At 41.2% G+C, this 15,853-nt stretch overlaps 1 non-coding gene and 1 pseudogene across 1 annotated transcript; both read left to right on the top strand.

Annotated features, from left to right (window-relative positions):
* The first annotated feature begins 13,742 nt into the window (after positions 1 to 13,742).
* LOC131502131 (non-histone chromosomal protein HMG-17-like) lies at positions 13,743 to 14,116 on the top strand (annotated as a pseudogene).
* An 899-nt stretch (positions 14,117 to 15,015) lies between these two features.
* LOC131503260 (U6 spliceosomal RNA) lies at positions 15,016 to 15,119 on the top strand. The gene has a single exon (XR_009257364.1). It is a non-coding gene; the product is annotated as a U6 spliceosomal RNA (small nuclear RNA).
* The last annotated feature ends 734 nt before the right edge of the window (positions 15,120 to 15,853 follow it).

Here is a 15,853-nt window from a genome sequence, read left to right as displayed (position 1 = left end):
GTTAAGGAAGTTGCTCATGAAAAATCCTGGGATGCCAGGAAACTCAGTCAACCAGCCAAGACAATTAGATGCTCTCCCTTCTCGTGGAGGTATGGGAGATTTCTAGTGCTCTCAAGGTCTTAAGATCAAGTCTCTTGGGTTTTCCAAGTTAAGTCTGAAGGCAAAGGGTAAAACACATGAGAGGCTGCCTACAAAGAGAGTGGCAGCCATTAACCACAAAAAAGGTTTCTGAGTAGTGATCCAAATCTCAAATACAACAGAGCTGAGACTTAAGAAGAACCCAATAAAGGGTGTATGTGTGTACAGAAGAGACCACTGTCTCCTAGGACCAAATTTTAACAGATTGAAAAAGAGCAGTACTTAATAATAGCTAAGAAGAGATATCTATGAAGGCCTCCCTAATAAGCACCTCTCAGAAAGTCTTATTTTCCAAAGTATATTGCAGTCATAGTAGAGCACTCATTAGGAAGTTTGCTACCTTAAGTAAGAGCTATTTTTCAAAAGCCTCCCTTATACAGAGCCAAAATCTACTTTCCCTATAACTTTTAGAGATTAGTTTTAGCTCAGCCCTTCAGTCAAAAAGAGAGCAACCCAAGTCCAACTTCCTTGTGACAATCATTTGATGCTCCAATTTCTGAAAACACTTCTCTCATCTCCATAAGTCTCTGTTTTGTAGGTGAAACAACCTTAATTCTTTCAACCATTTTGTTTGCACAACATGGTTTGTAGAGGCTATATATCATTGTGATTTTGTCCCATAAGGAATTCTTTAAAGATTAAGATTCATATTATTTGCGTTTTTGTGCTAATAAGAGTATTTTAAGAAGGACGTGTAGACATTTTGATTTCTGCCTCAAGTCTTAATGAATCATAGGACTTATAACTCTCTTCTCCTACCTGGTGGAAGAATACTGCTTGAAAATTACAGCGTCAGTTACTAAAGAGTAAATTAAACGTTCAAACAAAAATACAGTCTCAGAGCAACAGCTTTCTGACATCACCTAACCTTCTCACCACAAATCAATGCCCTAAATTTTCATTATTAAAGATCAGTTGGTTTTCAAACTTACTTAAAAAAAAAAAAGACACCATTTCTTCAAACAGAAGCAATTCAGTGTGGTAGCTAACAGTACAGCCTGGGCTTGAATCCCAATTCAGCCACTTACTACTAGGTATTTAGCCTTAAGCTAGTTACTTTTCTGTGCTTGAATTTCTTCTGAAAAATGAGGATAATGTCTACTTCATACGTTGTCTTGAGGATTAAATGAAATAATCTTTAGTGTTGAGAACAATGTCAGGCACAAAGTACTTACTATATAAGTGTTTGCTATTATTATAATTCCAACAAAATTTTACCAGGAAGCTAAATGTATGCATAAAAGATCTAAAAGTGGCCCTGATGTATTTGAATAAAACATGCTCTAGTCCTAACCATACCACAACCCACCCTGCACCTTATCCCATTCAGGTTCACAACTTAAAATCTATACTAAATGATTTTACCTCTTGGGGTTAAAGAACAGTATGATCAGAAGCCTCAAATCAAATGTAACATATCATACTCCAGAACAAGTTAATTCACCTTAGAAAGATCAGTCACCTTGGAAGGTACAGAGTAATACTCTCTGAAAAGAATACATAGAACAAAGAGTTTGTTTGTTTGTTTAATAAGGAAGAAGACATCTGGAACATGGCCAACCAGCCACACGGAACAGGTCCGGGGAGAATCACTGCGAGGAAATATTGCTGTGGCTGATGATGGTGATAGCTATGATCATTGAGGATTTGCAATGTGTTCAGCAAAAGTACTGCATATGTATTAACTTGTTAAGCCCCACAACAAACCTATGGGGTAGAAGCGGTTTTCATCCTTTATCATCCCCATTTCACAGACACAACAGGCACAAAGAGGTTAAATAAGTGGCCCAAATTTACATAGTTAATAAATGGCTGAGCTGAAATCCAAACCCAGACACTCCTAGTCATGCATCAGCCCCATATTAGTGGAAGTCTTAAGGGAAAACAAGGCAAGAGGGGACACAAATCACTGAGAACACCCAATTATGCCCAGTGCCACCCTGAACTTGCATAACAAAATCCTAAGAGTGTAAACTCTGGAGACAGATGGAACAGTGTTCAAATCTTTGTTACACTGCTTATAAGCCATGTGGTCTTGAGCAAGATACTGAAGATCTCTGAGCCTCAAATTACTCAATGTTGTCTTCAGGAGCACAGATCATGTGTGCAAACAATCTACCACCCTTGCACATACCAAGCTTTCAGCAAGCAGTGTCATTATTGTCAAAGTTCTTTTTATTTTCCAAATATTGTATCCATTGCTCCTGTCCTCCATTGCCAGCTTAGAAATTAACATCATTCCCATAGGACAGGAGAGGACATGGACAGAGTAAGTAATTTACACAGTACTGACAGCAGGTCAGCCCAAGGCAGGAATTCAAATCCAAAATTTCCCAGTGTCCAGCCCAATCATTTTCAACTTTCAGCCTTCTCTGCCAAATTCTTAAATTGTCCCTCCTCTTCTTAAGTCTGCCTTCCTCGCCCAGAGAAGAAAGTGAGCACTTGTAACCAATGTCAGATGAAAATTAAACAGATTTCCTGAGTGACAGGATGATCCTCTTGCGTTTTCTGGGGGAGATTGGTTCCTGCCAACCAACTGGCAGAGAAAAAGGTGACAGCAAGCCACAGAAGTGCAAGTATCAGTGGGTGGAGAAATGTCAGAAACAAAGAAAACTCTTTAAAATATTAAATGCAAACTCATTTACTGGTGGCCGCAGATAAGACGGTAGAGTTTACCATCGACAGGAACTGTGACAGTGATGAATGAAACCATTCTGGAACTGTGAAGGAAAGTAGCCACCGAGAAGGGGGGCAGGCATTTGAGGGGGAGCAGGAGGATGCTGTGGGCGGGGGAACAAGAAGAGAATGAGAACTAGTTATGTGTGGGCTGAGGCATTTTCAGTGGCAGAACAAAAAATATAGAAATAATGTTGCTGTTGGTACTTAAAAAGCCCAGGCAGGCATCAACTCCCACCCATCCCTAGTCCCCCACACTGTAAAATCAGGGAAACTGTGGCTTCAAAGAAAGAAAGAGGGGGAAGGAAGAATCGGGGAAGACGCATTTTGACAAATTAAATCCAACAGGGTCAGTTATCAAATCCCAAAAGAAGGAAAAAGATCCCATGGCAGGACCAGGATAATGGATGATGTAATCAGTGAATGCACCACTGGCTATCCCTCAGCACTTAAGAAGGACTGTTATCGAAGGACTAGGGAAGTTTGAAAGTCATTGTTCCAAGTTCTTTTTCACTCCCCAGTTAAAAGACAACATGCTGCCAGAAATAAAAAGCAAGCCTGAGTCATAGTTGGAATTGAAAGAAAGTGTTGAAAATGGAAGGCGAGTTATGGAAATGGGTGTCTCATAAATGAAAATAAAGAATTTGGACTCGCTGCAATTCTTTCAAAGCTCCTGAGAAGACAGAGAAATTTGCACACTTCATTTTTAAGTACTTGACTATTTTAGTGAACATAAGCATGTGGTTTAGGTTCACTTTCCCCTTTATTCAACAGAGCTTTGGTATTTGTGTTTTCTCAAGCAAAGCTACATCATGTCCTCTGAAATCTCTCATTCACTCTGCAAGCATTGATCGTGCTCCTACTGGGTGACAAGTATGGTATCACATGCCACACAATCAGTGTGTAAAGAAGAATAAGCTGCAGCCTCTAAGGAGTTTAGAGATGAGTTGGGGAGACAACATCAAAAGGCAAGAAGCAGGTAAATCCCAGATCCAAATTCAAGGGCAAAGTCCCCACAAATTCAATGGCAAGCTGTCAGTACATCGAGAGGCCCCAAGCTAACAACACACAAGAGGCCCCAGGGCTAAAAGGGAAAAGTAAGGAACAACTAGGAAGTGAAAGACAGCTCTGAAAACCACGAGAGTCGTCAGGGGCTGGAATGATCCTGAAATATATGAGGGGAGGTGAGCCTTGAAGAACTCGTCAGATTTGTACAGGGAGAGACAAAGAAGAAAGACCATTCCAGAATAGGAATATCCCCTTACCACAAGTTTCTCTTCTTTGACCTAAACTTTCCTAGCTTGACAAACTAAAAGAAAAACTGCAAAAGGCCAAGTTTTCTAGACTTTCCAAAACTCCCTTTAATGACTTATGATCTACCTTTTTTCTACCTTATGATCTCCCTTTTACATTCACAACTCAGTTTTTTTGGCTTTTAATCTTTTCCTATTTGAGTGGTCCTCAAGCCTGAGCATGCATCTGAATCACCTAGGTCACTTATGGAATAAGCAGATACTTGGTCTCTGATTCAGGCAATCCAGGGCAGGGCCCTAAACCTGCATTTTTAACCAGTTTCCTCTTTTGGTGAATTCTGTTACAGGTGGCCAAAGAAAGCCACACTTGGATAAACATTAGGGCTACTCCAACCAAAAATGTACCCCATAACATAAGCTTCTTAAGCGTTAGGCCAAGAAAGAAACTGGAGAATGAAAATACAGGTATCAGATATGACCCCACATTCTCCCCACCACTACCCCCAATCTCCACCTGTTCTATTCCATGAGATACAAAAAAATGGAGTCAAAAGACTCAAAAAAAATCAAAACAATACACACCCATACATGTACACTCACAAAATAAAGAAGAACATCACACTAATATTGAAAACGTGGCCCAGGTTTAACTCAAAATCCATTAAGCTCACACAGGTTCAAGGTTCACCAGAAAAATGCACCCTCCCAAGCCACCTGGGCTAGCTCTCTCTCTTTTTTTTTAATGTTTATTTATTTTGAGAGAGAGAGAGAGAGAGAGAGTAAGTGGGAGAAGGGCAGAAAGAAAAAGAGAGGGAGACAGAAGATCTGAAGCAGGCTCTGTGCTGACAGCAGAGAGCCCCATGCAGGGCTCAAACTCACTAACTGTGAGATCATGACCTGAGCCAAAGTCAGACGATTAACTGACTGAGCCACCCAGGCGCCCTGGGCTAGCTAGCTCTCTTACCCTGAGCGATGACCTCTGGACTATCAATCTACTAGCAACTAATAAAATAAAAATATAGTTCTAAGTCTCTAAAACCCAATGCAACAAATCTTGAATAGCAGAAGCCATGAATCCATTTCTACCTCCCCTGAGGTTGGAGAAAACAGCTCAGTACTTAACCCATACTTCGTAAGCTGTCCAAATAATCCTCCTTACACATAGCTCTGAACAAGGTATTGATCGCTACAAAACCTGCCAATGACAACCCATTGTCTATAGAATAAAAAGCCAACCTCTTACTCTGACAGTCAAATTACTCCTTCATCTGACCGTCAAATAATCTACTTTTATCACCATATCCTATATTCCTAGAACACCAGACTATTCCCATTGTACAGACATATGCTGGTCTTCTCCACCTCTATTGGCATTAAACATGCAAGTCCCTCTACCCACAGGGCCCACAATTCCTGCCCTCTCCCCCTGCCTTCAGATGCCTCCTGTAGTACATTTGGCCTGCTTTATACACGATCCTGTAGCTCTCGTCTCTCCTCAGATTTTAAGCCCCTTGAAAGCAGGTACCAGGTCTTATCCCCCAGAGCACCCAATGCAGCTACTTACTAGATTAGTGAATTCTTTTCTGCTGGTACAGAAAGGGTTAAACACAGACTGCTATAACTGACAGATGGTCTGAGAAAATCTTTTCCATCACTAGAACTGGCATTTCTCCAGTAAGGACAGACTGGATCTTGCTACTTAAAGCACATTTTCCAACAGATACTATGAGATATGATTCCTTCGTTTTTTAAAAAATTTTCAATAAGAATCATTTAACATTTCTGAAAAATGATAGTGTGATGAGAGCAGCCAAGTTTGATGGTCCGTCCATCCATCCATCCATCCATCCATCCATCCATCCATCTATCCTTCCCTTCCCTTGCACTAGCTTTTATTTAAGTCTTAGTAGAGATAGCACCCTGGGATTTGAAGCATAGGACAAGCAAGTGGGGTTGAGCTGTATCAAAGTGTTGCCTCCATGCCGGTTTAGGCATAATGCAAGAAGAGAAACCCACCCCCCATAAATCAGAGGATTGGCCAGAACCCCCTGAGAGCCTCTCCCATAGTATAAAGCACTCTGAGAAAGCCCAGACAAGTTGGAGACAGTCTCCCTCCTCAAGGAGCTCACACTCTAGCTAGAGCCTCAGAATCAACATGTCTACATTTTGTTTTTCTAAAAGACAAATTAACTGAGTATTAACAGATTACTATGGTGATCAGGGTTCACTGGGTTGAGGGTTGACCCTAAACATTGGCTTAATGGATTGCTGCCTACACCATGTGGTCCAAGGGCCAGGGAAAATGTCTCTACATTAGCCTGCCTTCGTACCTGAAATTCCATTGTTCCCTAAAGAGAAGGCACTATAAACACCCATTTAAACTGCAAACATTTCCTAGAGCCAGGAGTCTAATGAATAATTGCATGGACGACTTTTTGCAAATATGTAAGCCAGTGAGAAAGCAGGCATCTACTGACTGAACAGGAAGGAAGCCCAAACCATGGCTACTTCTGACAGGTACATAAGACCACTGCCTATCACTCACCACCATCTGAAATACTGAATGCCTTTAGTCCCATCCTCCAAGAAGCTCTCAGTCCAGTGGGGAAGACACACATGTAAACAAATTTCAACATAATGGAGTAAGTGTACACAGGTGTCATGAACTCAGAAGAGAAACCTAGCCTGAAGGGCTTGGAAAATTCTTCTTAGAGGAGGTGATATCTGAGCTGTGTCTTGAAGTAGAAACAGAAATTAGGAAAGAAAAATGGAAACAGTGTTCCATGCAGAAGGATTTGCATAAGCAAGGACATGGGGCAGCCTTTTGTGTATATAAGAGTGTAGCAGGGGCAGGGAGAGGTAGAAAGATCTGTAAGCCATTCAATATTATTGTCGCATCAAGTGTGATATAGAAAGTAGGTAGAGGGGAGATAGATCGCAGTAAGAAACAGATTGTGAAGGGACTTGTACATCATGTCAGGGAGCTTGGACTTGATGCTCAGCTTAATAGGAAACACTGAAGGGTTTTAAGCAAGGGAATGAGACAATCAGATTTATGCTTAGGAAAATCAATGGTGGCTGTGTGGAGAATGGATTAAAGAGACGCAGGGCCAGCTGTAGGAAACACAATTAACAGGCTGACTCAATAAGGTCAGATGCTGTCCCCTCTGCCTTTCTCCTCTTCACCTCCCTTCTCACACACTTCCCTCCTTCCTCTCCTCTGCCTTCCAACCAGGGTCTGGAGCCTGCCCTTGGTTCCTGGTGGAGCTGCAGATACCTCTGCAGGCTGGAGGGAGTCTTTTTCTTCATGGAAAATATTCAACCAACTTGGCACCTAGATGCCAACCAAAGTGGTAACGACAGCAAAATTACCCATTCCCTGAGACGTGGCTCTCACCTGAAAATCTCCCAAAGACCCTCCTTGGATTCCTCCTTTATTCAGAGTGGCAAAAATAATTCGAGTTTGAATAACGTCTGCTATTTGACTAGAGTGATAGAGAAGTTTAGAAATGAGGAAATCAAGCTCTTTGTTCATTTATCACAGAAGCCCTCTTTTCATTTCCCCCTATATTTTGCAAAGCCCCGGTAAACATTTGATTTTCCCTTAATAATGCCTTACTATGGCCCTTTTTGCTCCAGCAGGCTACCTACAAGCTGCTCACCACTTAACGTGAGCACTGTCTCATAAGTGATTTTTCACCTTAGATATGATATTGAACTGCAAAATATCTGAGAAAAGTAGCCCAGGCTGAAGGTTAACAACTCCAGTCTGAGCGATACCACCACCCAATGGTGATCGATAGGAGAATCTTAAAATGAAGCTGATCTTAGCCCTAGCTCAGCTCTGCTTGGCTGTAGTCATTGCCAGTTCACACCCAGTAAGAGGCCCCAGTGGCTGTCTTTGAGGCTGACCAAACTTCATACAGTGTTTCCCCAAATAAAATGAGCCACCGACACTGGACCACTACAGGCAAAAGAAGCCTTAGGCTGTATGAGAACATTCTTTCAATCTTCATCAGTCCTTAGAGATGGAACCTATTAAATTGGGCACATTAGATATGTTTTACCAGATTGTATTATTAGTAGGGGCAGCAAAAGCTAAGAAAGAGAGTGGCTACCTGGACTCCAGTGGAGACAAAAAGTCAACTCCAAAATAGTCTCTGGATAAGTTGGTGAAGCCCAAAGCCCAGTCTTTACTCCCACAAATATTTAACTAGTATATCCTGGGTGTTCAGCTTTATACCAGGCAAGAGCCCACCTGTGTCCTCAAGTGGTTACAATCTAGGTGATCTGAAAGACAACCATAAAAAACAAAACAAAACTAGACCTCAACTGACAACAACCTCAAAAGTGGCAAGCAAAATGACATCAACACAGATGACATGAGATGTGGTTCACGAAAAGGTCTTCAAAGGGGCACCTGGGTGGCTCAGTCAGTTAAGCATCTGACTTTGGCTCAGGTCATGATCTCACGGTTCGTGAGTTCAAGCACTGCATCGGGCTCCACCCAGACAGTGCAGAGTCTGCTTGAGATTCTCTCCACCCCCCACGCCTCTGCCCCTCCTTGCTTGCTTGCTTGCTCTCTCTCTCTCTCTCAAAATAAATTAACTTTAAAAAAAAGAAAAGTAAAGGTCTTCAAAGGTGTGACGGATTAGGAGAGATCAGCAAGGTTTCTGGGGGAGGACAAGTAACTTTTTCAAAACCTACCACTTATTGAATGTTTACCATGTTTCAGGTACAATACCTTCACATTATTTCTATTAAGCAAGTATCGGTTTTACCCCTCATTTTACAGATGAGGATCTGAGGATCTAATGACTTACATTATTTGCCCAAGTTCACATAAGGTGATAAGTATGGGGCCAGAAGTCAAACCCAAACTAGCCTGACTCTAGAGTCCATGCTCTTAACTACTCTTGCCTCCAAAATGATCCTATGCTCTGGGGCAAGATGGCTGAGCTAAATGGAAAGACGAGTTGGAAAAGAATTAGAGGGGATTCACATACGCGGTTATCTCTCTCTCCACTGGTATCTAGGGTTCATGCAAATCTGACTCTAAAGAGTCCTTGAGTGCCTTCTTTCCCCTCTAAACACATAGACTCCACTAATTGCCAGTAGAATGGAAAGCCAGGAATCTCTCCTTCAGTTCTGATAAAGTTAGCTCAAGTTTCAAACAACTCTAAGAATTTTTAGTTCAAGCAACAATTCTGTTTCTATGGAAACATGTAAGGGCAAACTGTAGGAACTACAGCACAGGCAGGCTTCACCTCCACCCTACAAGCTGCAAAGCTCTTTTTCCCTTTAAATTAAAGGAACCCTATGTAAACAAGCCTTCATGGCTGGGCAGCTTGTGGGTTGTTGGGAAGGAAGGGATTTAACAATAATGGAATTATAAGAACAGCTTGAATTCAACAGAGTTCCAGGCCCTCTGAACTACTTAACTCAGGCCTCTCCTTTGATATATCAGGTTTCTTTGGTGTATAAATATTAGACTCTTCAATCTCTAGCAATACACTACCATGAGATGTAATTATTTGGTGGACAGTAAGTGGCTAATTTGTGCCTGAGGTGAACCATCTGCAATCTCCTTTGAAAGAGCCAAACCTCAACTAACCAGAATCCAATTAAGTGGAGTCCTCAACTAACTGCATCGACCTTTTGCAGAGAGAGATTGACTATGATAAGACAAAACTATCACAGAAATGCAATACAATATGGGTGTACTGGGAGGGGTAATCTGTATAGCTGTGTGATTTGGAGCAACTTCATTATACTCTCTATTCCTCTATTTCTTCATGTAGGTAGTCGTTGTTAGCAGGATTAAATGACATAGTTTACGTAGGATACTTCACACAACACCTGGAACTCAGTAAGCATGCAAATCTTAGCATATATTTATACTCTATAAAGCCATACAAAACCATCATCCGGGGTCATTCTGGTGTGAGTCCCCATCCATCCCTCTCCTTTTCCATCCCCATTTCCAAGGGTAAACAGTGATCTCTGATAGTGTGAAAAATGTTCTTGATGCCTAGCAAGGGCTTTCTTTATCATCAAAGAATCTGTGATATTACTTTCTGAAGCAGGAAAGAGCCTAAACATTTCTCAATAGTTGATGAGGAGTAAAGCCAAAATAATATTCAGGTTCCATTTACCTTCCTACTTTCAATCTCACTGCCCCCATATTCCCCCCAAATGAACTGATCTTTAGCCTATGTGCAATGTGAACCACACATTTTGCACCAACTGACTTGATATTACAATTGAACAACCCAGTCTCTGTAACAGTGTGTTTGTCTCAAGCTCTGCAGAAACGGATAGGTCTGTGAAGTTGTCTAAGTACAGCATCATGCCCAATTAGGCACTTAATTGGGCACCACTTGCTGCTGATGATAATTATCATTATTATTCCCACTACCAGCCTGAGGCAAAATTGTTGAAAAGGCAAGTTGTTTTCCTAGCCCCAAATACCCAATGGGCAGGTTTTTCCTCCATGGTGTTTCCTCTCCTTGTTCCCTCAGGTGACCAGTGCCCCAAACCGTCTCCCACACCCATTCACACTGAGGTATAAGGGACCAGTGACAGTTAAAAGTGCATTTAAAGACACAGATGGAATGATAGGTCTTCAGATGAGTTTGAAACATCACAAAGTATTCCAGGAGATGGTAAAAGGACAAAAAGACCTAGGGGAACCCTTAACCTCACACAACCTAGGCATGTGCTCCTCCAAAGTCAGAAGAATCAACCTCAAAAACAGAAACATAGAGCTACACAGTATACTCACAATTTCTCAGTGAGTCAATACTACCAAGAAGGTCTAGGAAAATTAAACCAATATGTAGATGATGGCAACAGCTTGCCTGATGTCATATAAGGAATACCAAAATATCTATCCCAATGGTCATCAAGGGCAATTTCAAATGGTAAGTTACATAAGTGATATGTTAAATCATTCAGAGCCATGAAAACCATAGTTCAGATTTTCCTATAAGTCCTCAAGCAAAGAAAATACCCTGGGAAATTGGTACACCAGATAGCTACCCTTTGATTTAAAAGACTGGGAGAGAAGGGCTATCAGGAACTGTCTCAAGTTGAGATGACAACTTGTGATGGAGGCACTAGGCTTGCTGGCCTTCCTTTTTCCTTCCTTTATTCCTTCTAGCAGGAGGGGAAACAGGGCAAGACAACCACAAAAAAGGACTACTTCAGTTTACTTCGGACCAGCCCTGCCCTGGACTCAGGTCTCCTTTCTCAAATTGACATCAGTCCACACGCTTTCACTTTTTACAAATTCCCCCAAACCACTTAACACAGTTAAAAATCTCCAGCTGAGTTTCCATCAGTACTCTCTGTGGAAAGAAGATACCAAATGAAAGTGAAACTGTGCATGTCTGGCCCCATGAAGGGTGAAATATTTGGATAACATATTGGACATTTCAAATAACTTCCATTTTCTGCTGAGGCAGCTGACTTGCTGGGAACACGTTCTTTGAGAAGGAAAAAGTTAAGTGCTCTATTCCAGATCCTCAGTGGGGCAGTGAGCTTGACAGAACATCAACTAGAGGAACCCAATTAGCGTAGTTTTCACCATGACAACCAGGGCATCTTCCTAAGAAATCAGTGGGGTTCACACATGAAAGGGGAAGAAGGGAGAAGAATGTCAGAGAATGTGCTGACTTTGAAAGACCCCTTTTTGAAATGAGCCAAAATTATTCATTTCCTCAAAACGTCTACAAATGGAGAATTATTCCTGTCAATGACGTGACATTCATTTAGCTCACGTACGCACAGTTTCTGGATGGTGGAAGGCATCAACAAGAGCAGGAGTCTGAGAAAGTGTCCCACATATATGCATGGTTTATAAATCACCTGGAGTGGGGGCATTAGGACAGGACAGATCCAAACACAGCTCTGTAAGTATCATGCAGTTGAAGAGATGCAGACATCACTGAAATTCTAATCCATAAGTTAAAAGGTGTTATCTTCATGAATTCTCATTCATGAATTACTAGCATTGCTAAAAAATTTCCCACCTCAAATGCTCTCTTCTCCCCTCCCCTACATCAATCCAAAAACTCAAATTCCTATCCCATAAAGCCATCTTTACAAAATCACCTGAAGTTCCATGGATCAATCTTTTTTTTCACAACTTATATTAGATAAAAAGTTCACACCACATACCTGAATATTAGATTCTATATTATTTTATAAACTATTTACTGTATTTATATCATATTTCCCATTGTGACCATAGTTTCTTCAAGGGCATACTACTTCTGTACCCCCAAAGCACCACATGAGATTAGGTTAGAGTAAATGCCTAATAAAAATGTACATGGTGCTTGATTACTTAGAGAGTTCATGCACAACAGTCTAATTTAAAGCTGACTACATGACCTTGAACTTAGTGCCTCTATTACTGCAGCAGGAAACAAGGCTGTCCTTCTGTGTTCTCCATAGAAAATGAGGGGAAGGAACACTGGTGGCAAGAATTTGCTACCACTGTGGATTTCCTTTCTGCATATTACTGGGATTAAGAAGAAGAAAAGGATGACTCATCATTTGCAGTCCAGTCGCAGTGTGTATTTATAGCTGACTCTAGAAATAGTGTTCTCACAACTGCATGCCTTCATTCTATCCTTCCTTCAAGGCTCAACTTAGGTGTTACTTCCTCCATGATTCCTTCCTTGCGGCTTCATCCAGGACTCTTATCTCTTCTGAACTACCAGAGCATTTTAATTTTCCTCCTTTCATGACATATGACCTTCTACCTTGTGTTTTAACTATTTACGTTCTTGTTTCCTCTCCCTAGGAGACAGACACAGTGACATAATAGGTACACAATACTAGTAATAGCTAACACTTATTGAATATGTTCTATTTACTTTGCAAGGGCTTGACATACATTATTTGATTTAATACTCAAAGCAATCATGTTGAGGTAAATATTAGACACAATATCTCAGTTTTACAAACAAGAAACTAAGGCTTGGAAAGATTAAGTAATTTGCCCCAGATCATACAACTAATATGCATCATAGGTAAAATTTGATTTGAGGGCCAGTAGTGTTAAAAACTGTACTATAATAACTCTTAATAAATGGTGAATAAATGAAGGAAGAAATGTAGTGAATTAAAATATATAACTGTCTTACCCAAGCCACGTGTTCTCATTTAGGCTAAGACTGAACAAGGATCTGGTACCATCTACTAGTAGAATAATTAGACCCAATGTCAAAAGCAAGAGATCAAATAATAGTCTTTTAATGCCACCTATTACTCATCCAAGGAGAGCCCTGGTTTATGTTTTCAGTATCTCCTTGATCTGCAAACTATCCAAAGTTCATACCTGAAAATTTTGCATTAACTGCCCACCGAGAATACACTGGAATTTTGGAACTACCCTCTCTTCATTCAGGCCAGGTAATCAAGTTCTGGGCAAGGTGAACCTACTAAGATCAGCTAAAATTTCATTAATTTTCATAAAACTGCTGAAATACAATCCACCATCAGTGGATTGACTCTAGAGTCAGCATAAGATGGGCCTTGCCTGCACATATGCTATATTCGGTCTGTCAAATAGCAGCACTTTCACTCACTCAATCAACAGTAGTTAGCGACCAAAAGAGGAGGCATATAAATGTTTGGTATAAAAATGTTGAGGAGCCATGTGAAGAAGTAGAGGCGAGAATGACCCCCGGACCGACCAAAGCCCACGCGCCACTGCATCCCCACGTCCAGCACCTATGTCCCACCACCGTCACCACCATGCCCATGAGAGAGGCTGAAGGGGATGCTAAAGGAGATAAAGCCAAGCTGAAGGATGAGCCACAGAGAAGATCTGCAAGGTTATCTGCTAAACCTGCTCCTGCAAGGCCGGAGTCCAACCTAAAAAGGCCCCTGCAAAGAAGGGGAAGAAGGTACCCAAAGGGAACAAGGGGAGAGCTGATGCTGGCAAGGACGGGAATGACCCTGCAGAAAACGGAGGTGCCACAAGAGACCAGGTGCAGAAAGGTGCTGGAGATGCCAAGTGTGTGCATTATGGGTAACTGTGTACTTCTGGTGACTGTACAGTTTGAAATACTATTTTTTATCAAGTTTTATAAAACTGCAGAATTTTGTTTTACTTTTTTTAAGCTATGTTGTTAGCACACAGAATGTTTCAGTGTTGTTTTGGGGGAAGGGCATACGTCAGTAGTAGAATATCTCTGAAGCTAGACTGATACAAGGGGAAAAACACCATCCCCTTCTAGTTCTGAGAAACTTTCCCTTGGTTCCCAGGAGGAGGGATTCCTTGATGTTGACACACATTAGTCACTTTGGCACAAACGCCTTGTGGTGTGGAAAAACTAAAATTCATTTTTATGTCCTCTTCTCCTCTGCCTTCAACATAAGCTTATCTCCCTTAAACCCAGAGACCTGTTGGAACCTGACCCCAAGAAATGGTTCCCAGTATGTAAAGCAATCTGGACGTTAGTGTCACCATTGAGATGGCATCCCTCAAAAGGGTTCCTATTTTAGTTTGTGGAGCTTCAGATTGGTAATTCTGCCATTTTCATTTCCTGAAAGTCGGGGCTGGCTTGTAAAAGTTGTTAAACAACATGCAAATGTGAAATGTCAACCCTCAGTCTAAACTTTCCCTGTTCAGAGCATCAAACGAAAACTTCACTGGGTTTTATAGTGGCCTCCTGATTTTGGTAGTCCATTGAAGAAGGGAGTTTGAAAGTTGTTGTATACTGTTAACAATTGTCTGCCCATGTCCTGCCTGAAATACCATGATTGTTTATGAGAAGTATCTTTAATAAAGCTGGATACACTTTGGTTTGGGGAAAAAAAATTGAGGGGCACCTACCTGGCTCAGTCAGAAGAGCATACAACTCTTGGATCTTGGGGTTATGAGTTTGAGCCCCATGTTGGGTATAGAGATTACTTTAAAAAGTATTTTTTAGTGCTCGCTTCGGCAGCACATATACTAAAATTGGAACGATACAGAGAAGATTAGCATGGCCCCTGTGCAAGGATGACACGCAAAAAGTATTTTTTAATGTTTGTTTATTTTTGACAGAGAGAGAGAGAGAGAGAGAGAGAGAGAGAGAGAGAGAGAGAGAGAGAGAACACAAGCAAGGGAGGGGCAGAGAGAGAAAGCAAGACACAGAATCCAAAGCAGGCTCCAGGCTCCAAACTATCAGTACAGAGCCTAACACGGGCCTCAAACTCATAAACTGTGAGATCGTGACGTGAGCTGAAGTCAGACACTCAATGAACTGAGTCACCCAGGTGCCCCTCAAAAAATAAAAACTTAAAAAAAAATTTTTTTTAACTATAATACTTTAGCGTTTATCTGAAGTCTTTCACAGTGGCAGGCCCACAGCTAACCATGGGAAACATCCCCCTGGATATGCAATGTGGATAACTAGGCAAGAACACAAATATCATTTGTCCAGAAAAAAAATTGTGTTCTCTGGCCATTCCATTGTACAGATAGTACAGTGTATTTCAGAGGACACATGCTGATGCCACCCAGCCTGAATTCAAATCCTGGCACTGCAATCTTTAACAAACTACTTACCCCACTCTGTACCTCCATTACCCTATTTCAAAGATGGGATAATAATAGTATCTACTTTACAGAACTATAAGGATTAAATGAGTTATATGTGCAAAACACTGGCCACAAATAAGTGTTATATAAGCATTGCTATACTTATTCTAATATAGAACTATTTCTTAATATTCAAGACCTACATAGTTCAGTAGTTCTCAACCAGGGACAATTTTGTCTTGCA

Source organism: Neofelis nebulosa, chromosome X, assembly GCF_028018385.1.
Source record: "Neofelis nebulosa isolate mNeoNeb1 chromosome X, mNeoNeb1.pri, whole genome shotgun sequence".
Classification (NCBI taxonomy): Eukaryota; Metazoa; Chordata; class Mammalia; order Carnivora; family Felidae; genus Neofelis; species Neofelis nebulosa.
The sequence above is the reverse complement of the archived record's forward strand: the minus strand, read 5'-3'. Positions and strand labels throughout refer to the sequence as shown.